Source organism: Haemaphysalis longicornis, unplaced genomic scaffold (genome assembly GCF_048455015.1).
Source record: "Haemaphysalis longicornis isolate Haplotype H1 unplaced genomic scaffold, Haemaphysalis longicornis Haplotype H1 scaffold_2, whole genome shotgun sequence".
Lineage (NCBI taxonomy): Eukaryota > Metazoa > Arthropoda > Arachnida > Ixodida > Ixodidae > Haemaphysalis > Haemaphysalis longicornis.
Window position 1 is genome coordinate 102,912,364 of NW_027526295.1, and position 13,682 is coordinate 102,926,045.

The 13,682-nt window shown below is 48.2% G+C and overlaps 1 protein-coding gene across 1 annotated transcript in view; it reads right to left on the bottom strand.

Annotated features, from left to right (window-relative positions):
• Positions 1–13,682, bottom strand: part of LOC144167278 (uncharacterized) — a 44,237-nt gene that overhangs the window by 13,045 nt on the left and 17,510 nt on the right. The gene's annotated exons all lie outside the window — the stretch shown is intronic.

A 13,682-nucleotide genomic window follows, 5' to 3' on the forward strand; every position in this document is an offset into this window, starting at 1 on the left:
ATTGTGAACAAACAAACAAACATACAAACAAACAAACAAACAAACAAACAAACGAAAAAAACTGATTGTTGAGGTCTCCACACAATAGGTGCCCTTCCTGTTTGGTTTGGCTCGGTCAATTACGTTAAGCCAGCAATCACGGAGGTCTTTCTTTCTTGGTCATTCAATCTAACGGATTACTTATAAAGGGCTGCAAACATTACACCCTCAACTCATTGGGCAAAAGCTTCTCCAGCCATAGGGCATGAAGTGAACGGATAGCAAAAAAGAAGTTTATTCCCAAATCTTGATACGAACGTAACAGCCTTTAATCTCATCTGAAATGGTGTCACAACAGTTCACAAAGTATCTTTATTTGAACCCTAAATGATAATAAGTAACATTTTGGTAAATATGTATATCAGCGGTAAATAATATACGTCGCTAATTTCATGAATTAGTCGGTTTATCGTAATTTGGGCCGGCGCAGTCGTGCCTAACTTCATCCTGGTGGATAGAAGGCCGTCCGTAAACAGAACACGCTAAATACTGCTAATTTGTTCTAATCCGTCTTGCAATATGCTACCGCAGTCTCGCACGTCACAGCATCGCATCACTGAAATTCTTGCAACCTCCCTTTGCATCAATTTTATTACATGTTTACAGAGATGTGAGACCCTACTATGAACCGACAAGTCACTTAGAAACCCCCAACTGGGTGTCTACTCGTAATGCTGTCGCGTTAAAATAGGAAGGTACAGTAAACCCTCCTTACTCCATTTAAAGCGACTATGACTTTTTGGGAGTGCAGTGCGTTGGGTACCATGAAACACTCGCTTAAAGCGATATTTCGAATAAACCGACTTCGTTATCACGAGGGTTTACGGTAGTTGCCAGGGTAGAGTAGTGGCAGCTGCAGCCGGCGAAGCGGCGTCATCGCCCGGTCCTCTCCGCGGCACGAAGTCGTATACGGTGCGGCCCGCGCGACGGGAAAGTTCACGTGTCCGCGACCATTGTTCGCGCGTGCTTCTTTCGACCTCGTTTCTGGACCCGCGCGCGTTGTGAACGGGTTCACGGCGACTCTCATCGCGCTGTCTTACGGCTGTCGTGTAAGTTGCGCTTCGTGCGACGCCACGAAAACTGGAGCGGGCTAATTGCGTCCAGGCAGGATTCTGTTTTAGTAATTGAAGCCGGACAGAGGCAGCGGCATTTTGCATTTCAAGGAATTGTGGACTCTAAAATGTATTAACGCAGTTCTGTGTTGAACTGGAAAGCTGTAGAGAGTGATGGGGAGAGTAGAGCGAGTGGGATACCCATAATAGCGAGTAATAGCACAGCGGAGAACCGGTCTGGTGCAGTAGCCAGTAGGCGACCGGTGCCACAGCGCGTGAGCCGAGGCGAAAAAACTGGTTGTGCGCGTGCGCTGGCGTACCGTGTACCATACAGGGACGGTTTTCCGCTCTGCTATAACTCTCTAATGAAATGGTAGACGCAAGGATAGCGGGGATTAGAGGACCGGGCGGATCTTCCGTGGGTTTAATGGTGGGTAGCTTTGTACAATCTTGCACTCAGGTATTCTTCTTAGCCAGGTTAGAAATTATTGCTAGCAGTTGCATTATTCGGGCGTTAGGCTAATGGAAAAACGTACGAAGATTGCAGTGTTCCAAGTTTAAAGCGAAGCTGTGCGTGGCTAGGATTTCATGCAGTTTTTCTGCGTCCTCAAGAAACGCCTCGCGGATACGCCAAATTTATCCACGTGTCTTTGAAGCGCGAAGTGTTCCATTTCACGGTGCATTCGTGTGTGTACGTTTGCTTGTTTGTTTTTGATACACCATGCATATTTTGCGATTGTGAAAGCGCTAGTGTGCAACTATCGAACGCATCTTTTCACTATTGTCACCATGCTGTTCCTTTCACGTATATCTTTTTTCTCTCGGATACTCTGACTGGGCACATGTCCACATTCGCATGCAAACAGGATATTTAGCGTAAACGTACTTTTCTACTCGCTTAATTGTTACTTGTATAATTAATATGCCCAAATTACTCATGTAGGCCTGAGTACATGTCTCTAACACACGTTTCCAAGTCGAAAGCCTCGCCCTTATTAAGCTAACGTCCCCGAGCTGGGGTGGCGTTGAAGAACATTTCCGTGGGATAAAAAGAGGAATTTTCGAGGAAAATTCACCTGTGTGCAGTAACGGTCCCAGAGATTGGTTTTGGGGGGGGGGGGGGGGCGATTTTTTCTTGTGGGGGGGGGGGGGCAGGGGGGATCGAGGCGAATAAAGAATCGCTCCCCTCCTTGCGTTAATTCTGTGGAGGTGGTGATGACCATGGAGGCGTGTGCGCGTATGCGGTGCAACCCGCTGGGATTTAACTTCACGCAAGTAAAATGCTTCAAAAAACTAAAAATAGGAAACTGAGGACCTCTTTGGGGGGGGGGGGGGGCGACCGCCCCCCCCCCCCTCCCCCCCCTTGGGACCGCCACTGCCTGTGTGTAGGGGCAAATAATAAACCATTCAACACCTGCAATGACAAGATCAGAGCAAGTAGGGCACACGGAATCATTCAGACTTCAGGTGATACAGAAAAATTTTGCTTTCTTTCTTGTGAAGCGAAGACAACCCCAAGCAAGCCTGCGGGGTGGCGGACAAATACACAGTAATGTTCTTAAAGGCATCTAACGCATGTTTCTGTGTCTTAATCGCTCCGACGCTCTGTCTCCTGAATGACTGCAATGCTTACGTCCATCCGTTTTAAGGGGCGTAGGAGCTGGTACTGTATTTTCCTGTTACTTAGGTAGCCTGCAATGCTGTGATGCTTGCCACCCTGGAGGAATAGCTCACGTGATAATTTATTCTCCAGATGAAGAACGCTTGCTGGTGGCCGTATGTGAACGAGACTTTTTAGTACTCTTGGAGCCCCTATCCAAAACATCCGTGTCAGGCTTTTTTGTGAGAGTTTCAATTGTTTCTGCAGCGAGTTGGATCAATGTGGATCGGGTGCACACCGTGGCTGCTGCGCAGCCACCCTGTCAGATATAGTGCGCGGCCATGGTATTGTGGATGTCGATGAGAGGAAAGGGAGCGATACGCACTTCCCTCACTTTCGATGCACTGTAATACACGCATTGACCTCACATATATATTTCCGCAGAAGAAACTGCAGGAGTTGCCGCCAATGCACCCTATATTTTTTACTGAACATTGTATGATATGTGTTTACTTCGGTTGATGAAGACCGTGTGGTGTGCTGCCTCAATGAGATATGTGGAGCTTAAACCCTCTGCATTGGCTCATGAAATCCTTTGTAAAAATCTTACAAAGTATTCTTCTTCTGGCAAAATCTGTCAAAGTATTCCTGTCAAAGTATTGACAAAGTATTAAAAAAATCACGCACCCCTCCGTCTAAACGACGGCGATTGTTGAACCCGGAGCTTTCTCGTGATGGATTCTTCGGTTGGTCAGTCCCACACTGCCAGTATGTGCTACTCTGGAGGAACGGAGCACTTTTCTAGAATAACAACATAAACTCTCGGGTGTGCACTCCGTAGGCCTAACGTTTGGGTTTGGGGTGACGGCTGGAATCGGTACCTTTTGCTTGGCGTTCAGTGATCCATTGTTTGGGTGGTTGCCGGTTTGAGGGGTTAAACGCCAAGATGTGACGTTAGGCCCAACGTCCTGAAGCCCAAAATGGGAAGTTAGGCTTAACGTCTTGTGGCTAACAGCCACGCCGTTCTTCTCGTGGCTGGTTCTTTTGATGTCGTCGGACATTTCCAAACCGCTTCGACCATGTCTAAATGGAGCAATCGGATTAACGCCGGCTTCATCACGCCAGGTACCCAGGTTTGATTCCGGCCACGGGAAGCCTTTTTTCTTTCATTTCACCCCGATCGTTCTTCATCATCGTAAGAGAAAGTTGGCTTTCCTGCCGGGAGTATTGACGAATAACAGCACCAGTGAGGGCACTAAAGCTTCGATTTAAAAATCTCACAAACTATTCTTGCAACAGCCATTTTTTTTCTGTTACAAATAGACTCTTTTAAACAGGAAGTAAGGGACTCTGCAGCAGAAGAATGAGCTAGTAGTCGATTTTTTGAACGCTTTCATGGACGTGAATTTTACCGCGCATCGGTGAGATTTCGGGGAGGTGAAATACAAAATGCGGGATAAAGTTAGGAGAAATTGGTATTTTTAAGGAGAACTGCCGCAATACGTTAGCAAAAAATATTATGGCGCTATTCCGGTGAGGTCTGCCGGGAGTTTTTCGATATATTCGGTTCAGTTCCCTTGAACGTTCACAACCGCATATGATCGTAGTATCTTGCGACCAACCTTTCACTCAGGACACACAGTGGTAATTTGAAAATTCTGGATGAACGTAAACTGAGATCTTAGAGAGCTATCGGTCAATGACCCTCTGAAAAGTTGATTGTAAATTGTTTTTAAAATTTCATGTAGCCGCCTTCACCATGTAATTACTAACAGTATTATGTGAAATTATTTCGGCCATTGGACATTGTGCGCACAAGTTAGCCATTTTGTGTGCGGTTGTTTGCCCTAGACGCTAGTTTTTCGACTTACCGAGTTAACCACTGTTTTCGCGTTAATATCACCCGTCCTTCAACTAATGCGCGGGAAAACAGGTCGAACTCGAGGCGCTTGCCGAGCTGTATGTAGACTTAAACATGTCTTAAATGTCCCTGTAGACTCAACGGCGAACTGTGTTTAATTTATTTGGCGCTGGCGGTAAAACTTTCTTTCCATATATACCTGCCTGCAGCATGCTCCGAGGCATGCGCAATTTTGTGTGGGCAGAATCACAGCCGAAAATTTTCTCTTCACCGCGCATGGTCCGACAATGGGCAGAAACTCTGAACGCCGATTGACCCATTTAATGTGTTGCTACACCACTCGATATTACGGGACCACACCACCCCACTGCATTTAGTTCTGTAATCTGATTTTGAAAGCCCGAGGTGAATTCAGTTGTAAGGGTTCCAGGCGCCAGCGACGCTGCAAAGTCGAACGCGTGGGAAGCGGCGGTTCCGAGAAGTGGGAATGAATGACTTTATGGCAGCCAGCTCGTTAAGAGCAAGCGGTCTCTGGGTCATGCCGTTCGCGGAAGGACACATTGTCTGGGGTCGCAGCTGCGCTGTCGCGTCGTTTTGGCCGAAGTGCGTGGTGTAGCCGTGGAAAAACATTGGTAGCCTGGCGACTCAAATGGAACCCCGAGGGCATGGCGGCCGCTGGCTCGGGCCCCACCGCAGTTTCCATTAGCGGGTTGTAAAATCATTTGGTCCGTCGAGCGGCTGGAGACGGGGAGCGTGGAGCTGTCAACTGGGGTTAGACAGCGGCCGATTTACGGCGATAGCTTACCTTTTGTTGGCCAGTGCGCGCTCGGAGCGGAGGCGGGCGAGGGAGCGCGCGTTGCGGCCCGGGATGGGCGCGGCAGAGGCGACGCCTGAGCCGGCCGCCGCGTCCTTTTGTCCCTACGCGCTGTTTCTGGCCCACGGTCCAATTAACGGGGCATCGCCTGTCAACGCCGGAGAATCTTGGGACGCGCCGGGTCGTCAAGGCGGATGTTTATGGGTTTCAGCTGGCTTGAATAGCTGTCCTGTCTCGGACGAGATGCGTGGGAACAGGCATGCAGACCACGTTCGTGGAATCGTGTCCTTGGCGCTTGCACCTGTTTTCGCGGGTTTTTTGAGTGTTTGCTGTGTTTGGTTTGCTTTTGATATTTTCCTTCTTCCTGTTGTGAGAGAGGGTGACCGATGTCTCAGGGTTACGGGGGGCGTTGCCCACCGCGGTTTAAACCCGGATGTGGTAACCCGCCCAATCAGATCGCCAAGGGATGCTGATTGGCCTGTGCATCGGGGGTGGGGCCTAAGTAACCCATTAAAACCACGAGACACGAGGTCTCGGGGTCGAATCCTCAAGGTTTAATGTGCTATGCACGGCCGGCGTATTGCCGGGCTAGCCAGGTTAGGCTAGGGAGGACCGCACCACTTGGGTAGCTTTAAGGTCAGGGTCCGTCGCTGACGGGGGTGCCGCGTGCACAACGTTTTAGCTGACCTATAACCCCATTTTATTTCTTACTCTGTCTATCTTCAGTCTGTAAATATTCTGTATATGTATCTCCGTGTAAATATACAGTTTTGAAAAACCCTCCATCAACCATCGTCGTCGTGTCGTCAAGTGCCGCAACCATCAGGCACCAACGCAGATCATCATCATCTTCAAGGAACAACATCGAACCTCTACAACCTTTACTTCAGTGAAACGTGTTGTTGGGCGAGTTGGTTCATTATTAAGGAAAGAAGACTTAGCGGAGTAGAGACACGGACGGCGAACAGTCAGGATGGGTGCTAACTCGCAAGTTGGATTTCATTTGAAAAATAAAAAAAAGCATGCATACATATTACAGGAACAATCGCAAACGCGCACACAAAATAAGACACGCATCTGATCAAGGCACACATCAAAGAACATAAAATTATCTCAGGAGGTAGACTCTTATTGACAACGTTCACTCATTCACGCAATCCTGTTCCTTTCGTTTGATGTAAAACGCTTTCGCCACTTCTCCTGCCGTGACATCCCAACCCCTGTTCAAAATTTTTGCTTCTTCCAATTCGGGTTCACAGTGCCATTTTTCGCAGGGTGACGGGAAGTGTTATGCAGTCCCGCTTATTATGGAAAGGGCATGTTCTCGTGGCCGGTAATTCCAACATCGACCGGTTTGGCCGATATAAACTTTGCCGCAATGCAACGGTATCTCGGAGACGCACCTTCATTAGAATTTACGAAAGGCTTTGCATGATTCTTATCGCATCTTTTGGGAAGCTTCTTTCCTCAGTCAATTCGCCAGCAAAGTTCGCTATGTTTAAACGGGTAGCATGATTGATACTCGCCCAAAAATGTTGCGCAGTAGTGGTGCAAGAGACGAGCAAATGCAAATGCCTTTCTTTTGAATAAAAGTTTATTGTCTAACGAGAGGTATACGTTGCGCTTAGGCAGAGTCCAAGAAGAACTAAAAAATTACGGACAGAAATACCTGCTGCATTTTTTAAAGCTGAAACACCACCATTTGGTTCAATGAATTCAACAATATTCAGCAGGAGTTCACTGTGCGGTACGGAATGTTAGAACAAATCTCCGACATCTATCGAGAAGGCGTAGCTTATGTGCGTGTTTCCCCGTGTTACATTGGTTACAATAGTAGAATTCGTGGTGTCTTATACGCAACCCGCTAAGCTGCTTCATGATCATCATCATCATCATCACCACCAGCCTATCTACGTCCACTGCAGGGCAAAGGCCTCTCCCATTATTCTCCAATTACCTCGGTCCTGTGCCAACTGTGACCAATTTATTCCCGCAAACTTCTTGATCTCATCTGCCCATCTAACTTTCTGCCGCCCCCTGCAACGCTTGCCTTCTCTAGGGATCCACTCTGTTAGCGTTATTGACCAGCGGTTATCTTGCCTTCGCATTACATGCCCTGCCCACGTCCATTTCTTCTTCTTAATCTCTACTAATATGTCCTTAACACGTGTTTGTTCCCTGACCCACTCCACTCTCTTCTTGTCCCTTAATGTTACACCTATCATTTTCCGCTCCATTGCCCGCTGAGTCGTTCTCAATTTAAGTTGAACCCTCTTAGTGAGCCTCCAAGTTTCTGCCCCGTAGGTGAGTACCGGTAAGATGCAGCTGTCATACACTTTCTTCTTCAGCGACAATGGTAGTCTGCTATTCATTATCTGACAATGTCTGCCATATGCACCCCACCCCATTCTGATCCTTCTAATTATCTCTGCCTCATGGTTGGGATCTGGGGTCACAACTTGGCCTAAGTAGATATATTCGCTTACCACTTCCACTGCCGCGCCACCTATCTCAAACCGCTGTACTGTCCCGAGGTTATTGATCATTACTTTAGTTTTCTGCATATTAATTTTCAGGCCCACGGTTCTACTCTGTTCGCCCAGCTGCTTCAAAAGGTAGCAACTGACGAGTGATGACTAGGAATGTCTCTCGCTTACAATGGTCCTGTAAATCATCCCGAATTAAAGGATGTCGAAAGGGTTGAGGTGACTACACCCCTGCACGATGTGGACGATGCGGCCTGTCAGAATTACAAGGATATGTCATCATAAACAAGCTTTGCGCAGCGCGACCTGAAATTTCATAACGACTTTTCTTGCTGAGACCATACGTCCTGTATACAGCTCATACTTATTACAGGACGATGGCGCTTTTTCTGTGATACGGGCCTCCGGATGATGTATTCTTGTGTGGCATGTGCGGCATCGCAGTGCATGCAAGATAATCATCATCGTTTTCATCGTCCCCGCCATAACCCCCTTTATAGGTGCAATGGACCACCTAGGGGCCCCATTCTTGGCTCCGCGAATACTCTGTGAATTCGTAATTAGGCAGAAGCTTTGTCTGATTGGCTTCCATATTTGTGACTCGCTTCCAGATGACAAAGTAGCTGCGTGTGCTTTCATCATCGTGCTTTCAGCCGCACTGCTAATGTTGGGACTTTTTCTCCGCTAAAGGTGCGTAATTCTTGGCCGACGCTTAAAAGCTAGACGAAGAGCAACAGATACGACAACGTAGGCCTGTTTTTGCTGTTCAACAACAATGTGGCTTGTAGGCCACGCCCTTTGTGTGATTGGATGAGAAGGCGTGAGGTAATATAAACAGTTGGCGGAACGTATACGTTACACGTTGGCAACTACAGCCGGCGTGAGTCCGAGGAGATTGTATAAAAACTTCTTGCGTAAGTCACGTGATTTTACGTAACACTGCAAATGGCGGCGGACATCGCCATGAAATGGGCAAAAACATTCATGGACGTTCGGCGGCGTAAAATCCCCGTGCATTTGAAAAAGGCGCAGTTTCCCACAAGGAGCGGCTTACAAGAGTTTCCTGGCCAGATAAATAAAGTTTGGCTGTTTACAAGTCAGCGATAATGGAGCATAAAAATAACTCCCAGTGTTTTGGTTTTCATTCGACAATAAAACAGCAGGTATTGGTTTGACGTGACAGCAACAGAATAGGGCAGTACAAGCCTCTCCATTACAAAGAACCCTACGCACTGCATTTGTCTACACTCATCCTAGTAATGTGGTTAGTCACACGATCGAATTCAAGAGAAAAATAACAAAGAAAACTGACTGTTTTATTAATTACTGCGCTGATTGAGTTCGAGCTTGACGAGTGAGTGAATCGGTGGCATCAGCACGCTCTGCAATTACCTGACGTAGCGTTCCGCTGTCCTTACCGCGTCATGCAACCGATGGTCATGGTCGTCTTTTTCGGTGGTCAGGCCACAAAACTAGCAACATAGCAACAGATGATAAAGTGGCGACGGTGACGGCTGGCAGAGGTGATAAAGGAACAAACCTTGCAAGTTGCCATGGAAGCAGAGAGCTCAACTGTTATTAAACGCGGTTGAAAGGAATAAATAGATGCGGGAAAAAGACAGTGTGATGTTACTTAGCTAACACACGCTTTTCGCTCGCTTTCGTATGAACGTTACTTCATCGCCTTGTAGTGTTGACGCCAATTTTAACCTTAAGAAATGTGTATTTTTTGCCAGCCTCAACTGTCGTCTTAATTTTTAGAATACGTAGCAAATGTTTCTACCTCTTTTATCCGCAATATCTGAAAGCTTGGCAGTGATGTTTGTGAGGTGAGTTATCGTCAGATTGCGCTGCATTTCGTCCGAGCTATACGTGAACACGTCACTGATTGCTTACGTTTTGCCTACGCAAAAAACATGGAGAATTCATGGAGAATTCACGGAGTCCAGAATAGGGCCCCAAAAGTTTACATACAAGGAATAAAGCCGAGGTCGTTGTCTTCTTTGACGTCGCATCTTCACTTCCGCACGTCTTCTATGACGCAGGGCGATAATATTTTACGATTCGACTCGCGAGAACAGAGGTAGATGCCATACGCAGATTTCCCTGCTATTCTGAAAGATTTTGTCCATGCATGATTCACTTTGGTATCACCACTTTTGTTGCGTCGGCTAGGGAAAGGCTAAATTGTTGCAAAGTTTGCGCAAGCGTCAGGCAATTGATCGAGGTAATGCGACTCCAGTCGGCGAAAAACGAGCCTTCACAAAACTCTGAACTGAGCGAAACGAAAAACAAGAAGAGGCCGCTGCAGTGCGTGCTAGACGTTGAGTTAGCGCATCCTTAAACAAAGACATAAATACTCAGATTACAGCCGACAGCCTACCCAAGCCCGACGGGCAGCAGGCCGGCAAAAGAGGGAAAACTTTCGTACAGATCCTCGACGGGGTGTGGTGCCTGAAGCGTGCACATGCAAGCATAGCGGGAGAATATGAACCGGGACACGGCCGTGCCAATGGACGCTGGAGGAGAAAACTACTGCGCGCGCGGATCGGTGCATCCTCATCTCTACCAGAGCCGTCTTTTGCATGGCGAGACGAAGCAAGAAACAAACAAGCAAAAACAAAAAATGGGCCACTAAGAGGCGGTTACAACCCGTAATGGCGGATGGCGACGGCAAGTGTTACGCGCACTCGTTATCTCTCCGCGTCAAGAAGCCCCGCTTTGCTCAGCTTCGCGCAACTCACCGGGGAACCGACGACGCGTTCGAGGGAGGATAAAAAAAGGCGGGCAAACGAAGAGAGCAAAAAATAAAAGCAGCTACTGGGCTCTGAGGTGAGAAGCGAACGAGGTAAAACGACGGTCCTGTTGCGTCGCCGGTGCATGAAAGAGACCGAGCGCAGGTAGTTTGCTCAAGTGCACGCGTCGTCGCGATTTCGGAGTGCACGCGTCCACCACTCTCTGGGAAACCAAATTTCGGGGGCCAAACAAAAAGCACGAAAGGAGGGAAACCCGCGCATTTCGGGCGCGCGAATGCGTCACGATTGCCGCACGCCTGCGTCCTCCGCAATTGCAAAAAAAAAAAAAAAAAAAAAAACCCAGCGCAAGCAGAGCAGCAGTAGGAGCAGCTGCAGAGAGTGAGTGCCCGGTGTATCGTTCTCGTTTCGCCAACGATCGTTTAGCATCCTGTTGGAGAAGATTTTCACACCAGGCCGACCGACTATGATGCAGCTCGGCGTATACGGCGGCGCGAAGGTAGGTAGGTAGGTAGGTCGCTGGGAAAACACGCGCCTTTCAGGGATTTCTGGCGCGAGGAGGCAGGCTTCCAACCCCTCCACGCCGGCATCGCGCGGCGTGAACAGGATATCTCCGCGGCGCGGCATCGCAGATGGGCGGCCGAGCGGCTTGAATGAAAGCGACCAGGATGGAGTTCGGCGGTAGCCATTGATGCCTGTTGCGCAAGAGGGTGGACGAAGAGAAAAGAGCAAAAAAAGCCGATGCCTTCTCCACGGTAAATCATTTTCTGTCCATAGGCTTGTACATTGTGGCCGGGGGACCATATATAGGACGGGGGTCGGAATATCTATGCAGGTCGAGCCGAAGCGGCTTGGTTTCTTGCTCTTTTCTCTCTTTTTTTTTTCTCTTTTGCCTCCCCTCGATTCTGGGTCCCGGTCAGACTATTAGCGCGGGCGCGAACACGAGCGGATTGGTGTCACAGCAAGTGCTCGATTGCGACCGATCGTGAAAGCCAGGGCGTCCACGTGAAAGCAACGCTGTAAAGACGGATTTGCCGGACCTTGCGCTACCACTTCTCGAGCGGGGCGCGCTGACCCGTTTGAGGGTGATAACGCATCCCTATGATTGACCGGCTGACGATTGTACACACACACACGCACTCACACACACACAAAAAAACCCAAAGTGAAAAGAATATATGTATAGATTCATGAACACAGCACCGGATAATGTTGCCGAATGAACAAACTGAATGCCCCGGTGTTGAAAAGGTAACAAAAGTCAATCTGGTGCTTAGAGGTATGGTTGGGAAATCTATGATAACGCTACTAATTAATGACAACAAAAAATAAAACAGAAAAAGGTGCGGGGATTTCCAGTTTCTTGTACATCGTAACGCCCTATAGTTTCTCCGGTCTTTGGTCCGCCTCCTTTTTCGAGGCAGGCAAGGCATATCCAGAGCACCCGCTATCTGAAGCCACACACACTGAAAAAAAGAAACAAGGGTGACCTTGCAAAGGTAATGGATGAGGCTTCACGTCCGTGCGTATGTGGTAATCCCGAAAAAAAGTTCCATTCGTCAAGTTTAGTAGTGGTACAGTGGCTAGAATTCTAGCCACTGTAGTAGTGGCCACGACCGGCTTTATAGATAGCGACCTGCCCATGCGCGCCCATTGTGCGTGCTGATTTTGTTATTGTTTTTTTTTTAGTTCTTTCCGTTGCCACAGCACCGGATGGCGCTACTTTTAATCCTCATTTCCCCGCTGTATGCGTGTTTGCTGGGCCTGCCATCGTTGTTACTTTGTCGTTTTCTCGGTCCGTTGGGCTCAGCCTTTGCCGATTTCCACTTGGGAACGTGCCACCTTCTCTGGGCTCGACGATGTGCCCAAACAAGTGTTTTTGGCGCGAAATTATTACTTGGCTAGGCTGGAGAAAGCACGCGCACGGCCGGCGTCCGCCGAACGCGCACCCACTAGGATTCGTCCGCAAAAAAAGTTTCCACAGCTGCCATCTATTTGCTCAAGCGTTTCATGTTGTTCCACGCGTTTGATAGCGCACTTACATCTGAAATAATACCCCCCCCCCCCCCCTTCCGCCCCAAATATTCAGCGCGCTTCAACAGAAAAAAAATCAACAGAAAAACTTAACAAGAAGAAGCACTTTGCGCGAACTGTTTCATATAGTGCAACAAAAGAAAGACACGGGAAGAAACACTCAGCGTGAGATCAGTCAATCCCCATTGGCTTCCGACGCATAGCACGAGTATATAAGAAGAAAAAAAAACTGTGTGAGTCAAATTTTTCGCGCAGTCTTGGTTGACCTTCAGCTTATGTGCAGGCAGTGTAGCAGCAGCATAAATAGTGATTTTTTGAAAAAGTAGTTTCAGTGAGTCTGATACCGAGGTTGTAGGTTATAGTCGGCTTAAGCAGGAGCCCGGCCGCTGGATGAGACCGTGAGTGAGCCCTCGATCGAGCGGCCGTGTCAGGAGGCTCGGCGACAAACTTAGCCAAAAATAAAGGTTCCGATCGCTTCGGTACGAAGGCAGTGGCTCAAAGACATATCCCGAAGATAAATGTGTCTTTCACTGCAAGCCTTTGGCGGGGACGGCTGCCATATCCAAGTTTGCCATTTGTTAGGCTTACCCCGACGGAGCTCCTACAAACGCGGCGCTCCGTTATGGTGAAAGCGCCGCTGCCGCTGAAAAGGTTGCCGTCGATTAGTGCTCCATTTACGGGAAAAACACTGTTTTCGGCAAGAATGGATCGTTTACACGCATGGATGGGCCCTTTTGGAGTGTTTATACAAATCCGGTACTTCCCTCTGAACGTCTGGACGTACATAGATGACCTTCACGACAAAATAAAGTTCCTCGACGTAAACCGAAAGTCGACGAAGTTTCCGCGTGCCTACATGAACAGAAATGCCCGAAAATAAAGAATGCCAGTCGCGCAGGCGCAAATGGTAGCCGTGTAGTTTACTTGTATACGTTAACGTTTGCATTGCAAAGAAACAGTTCTGTTAACGTAACCATTAATTCTAGTTGCTGGATGGTATTATAGGGAGTGATCTTTACAACAGGGATTGATTGGTGCGACCG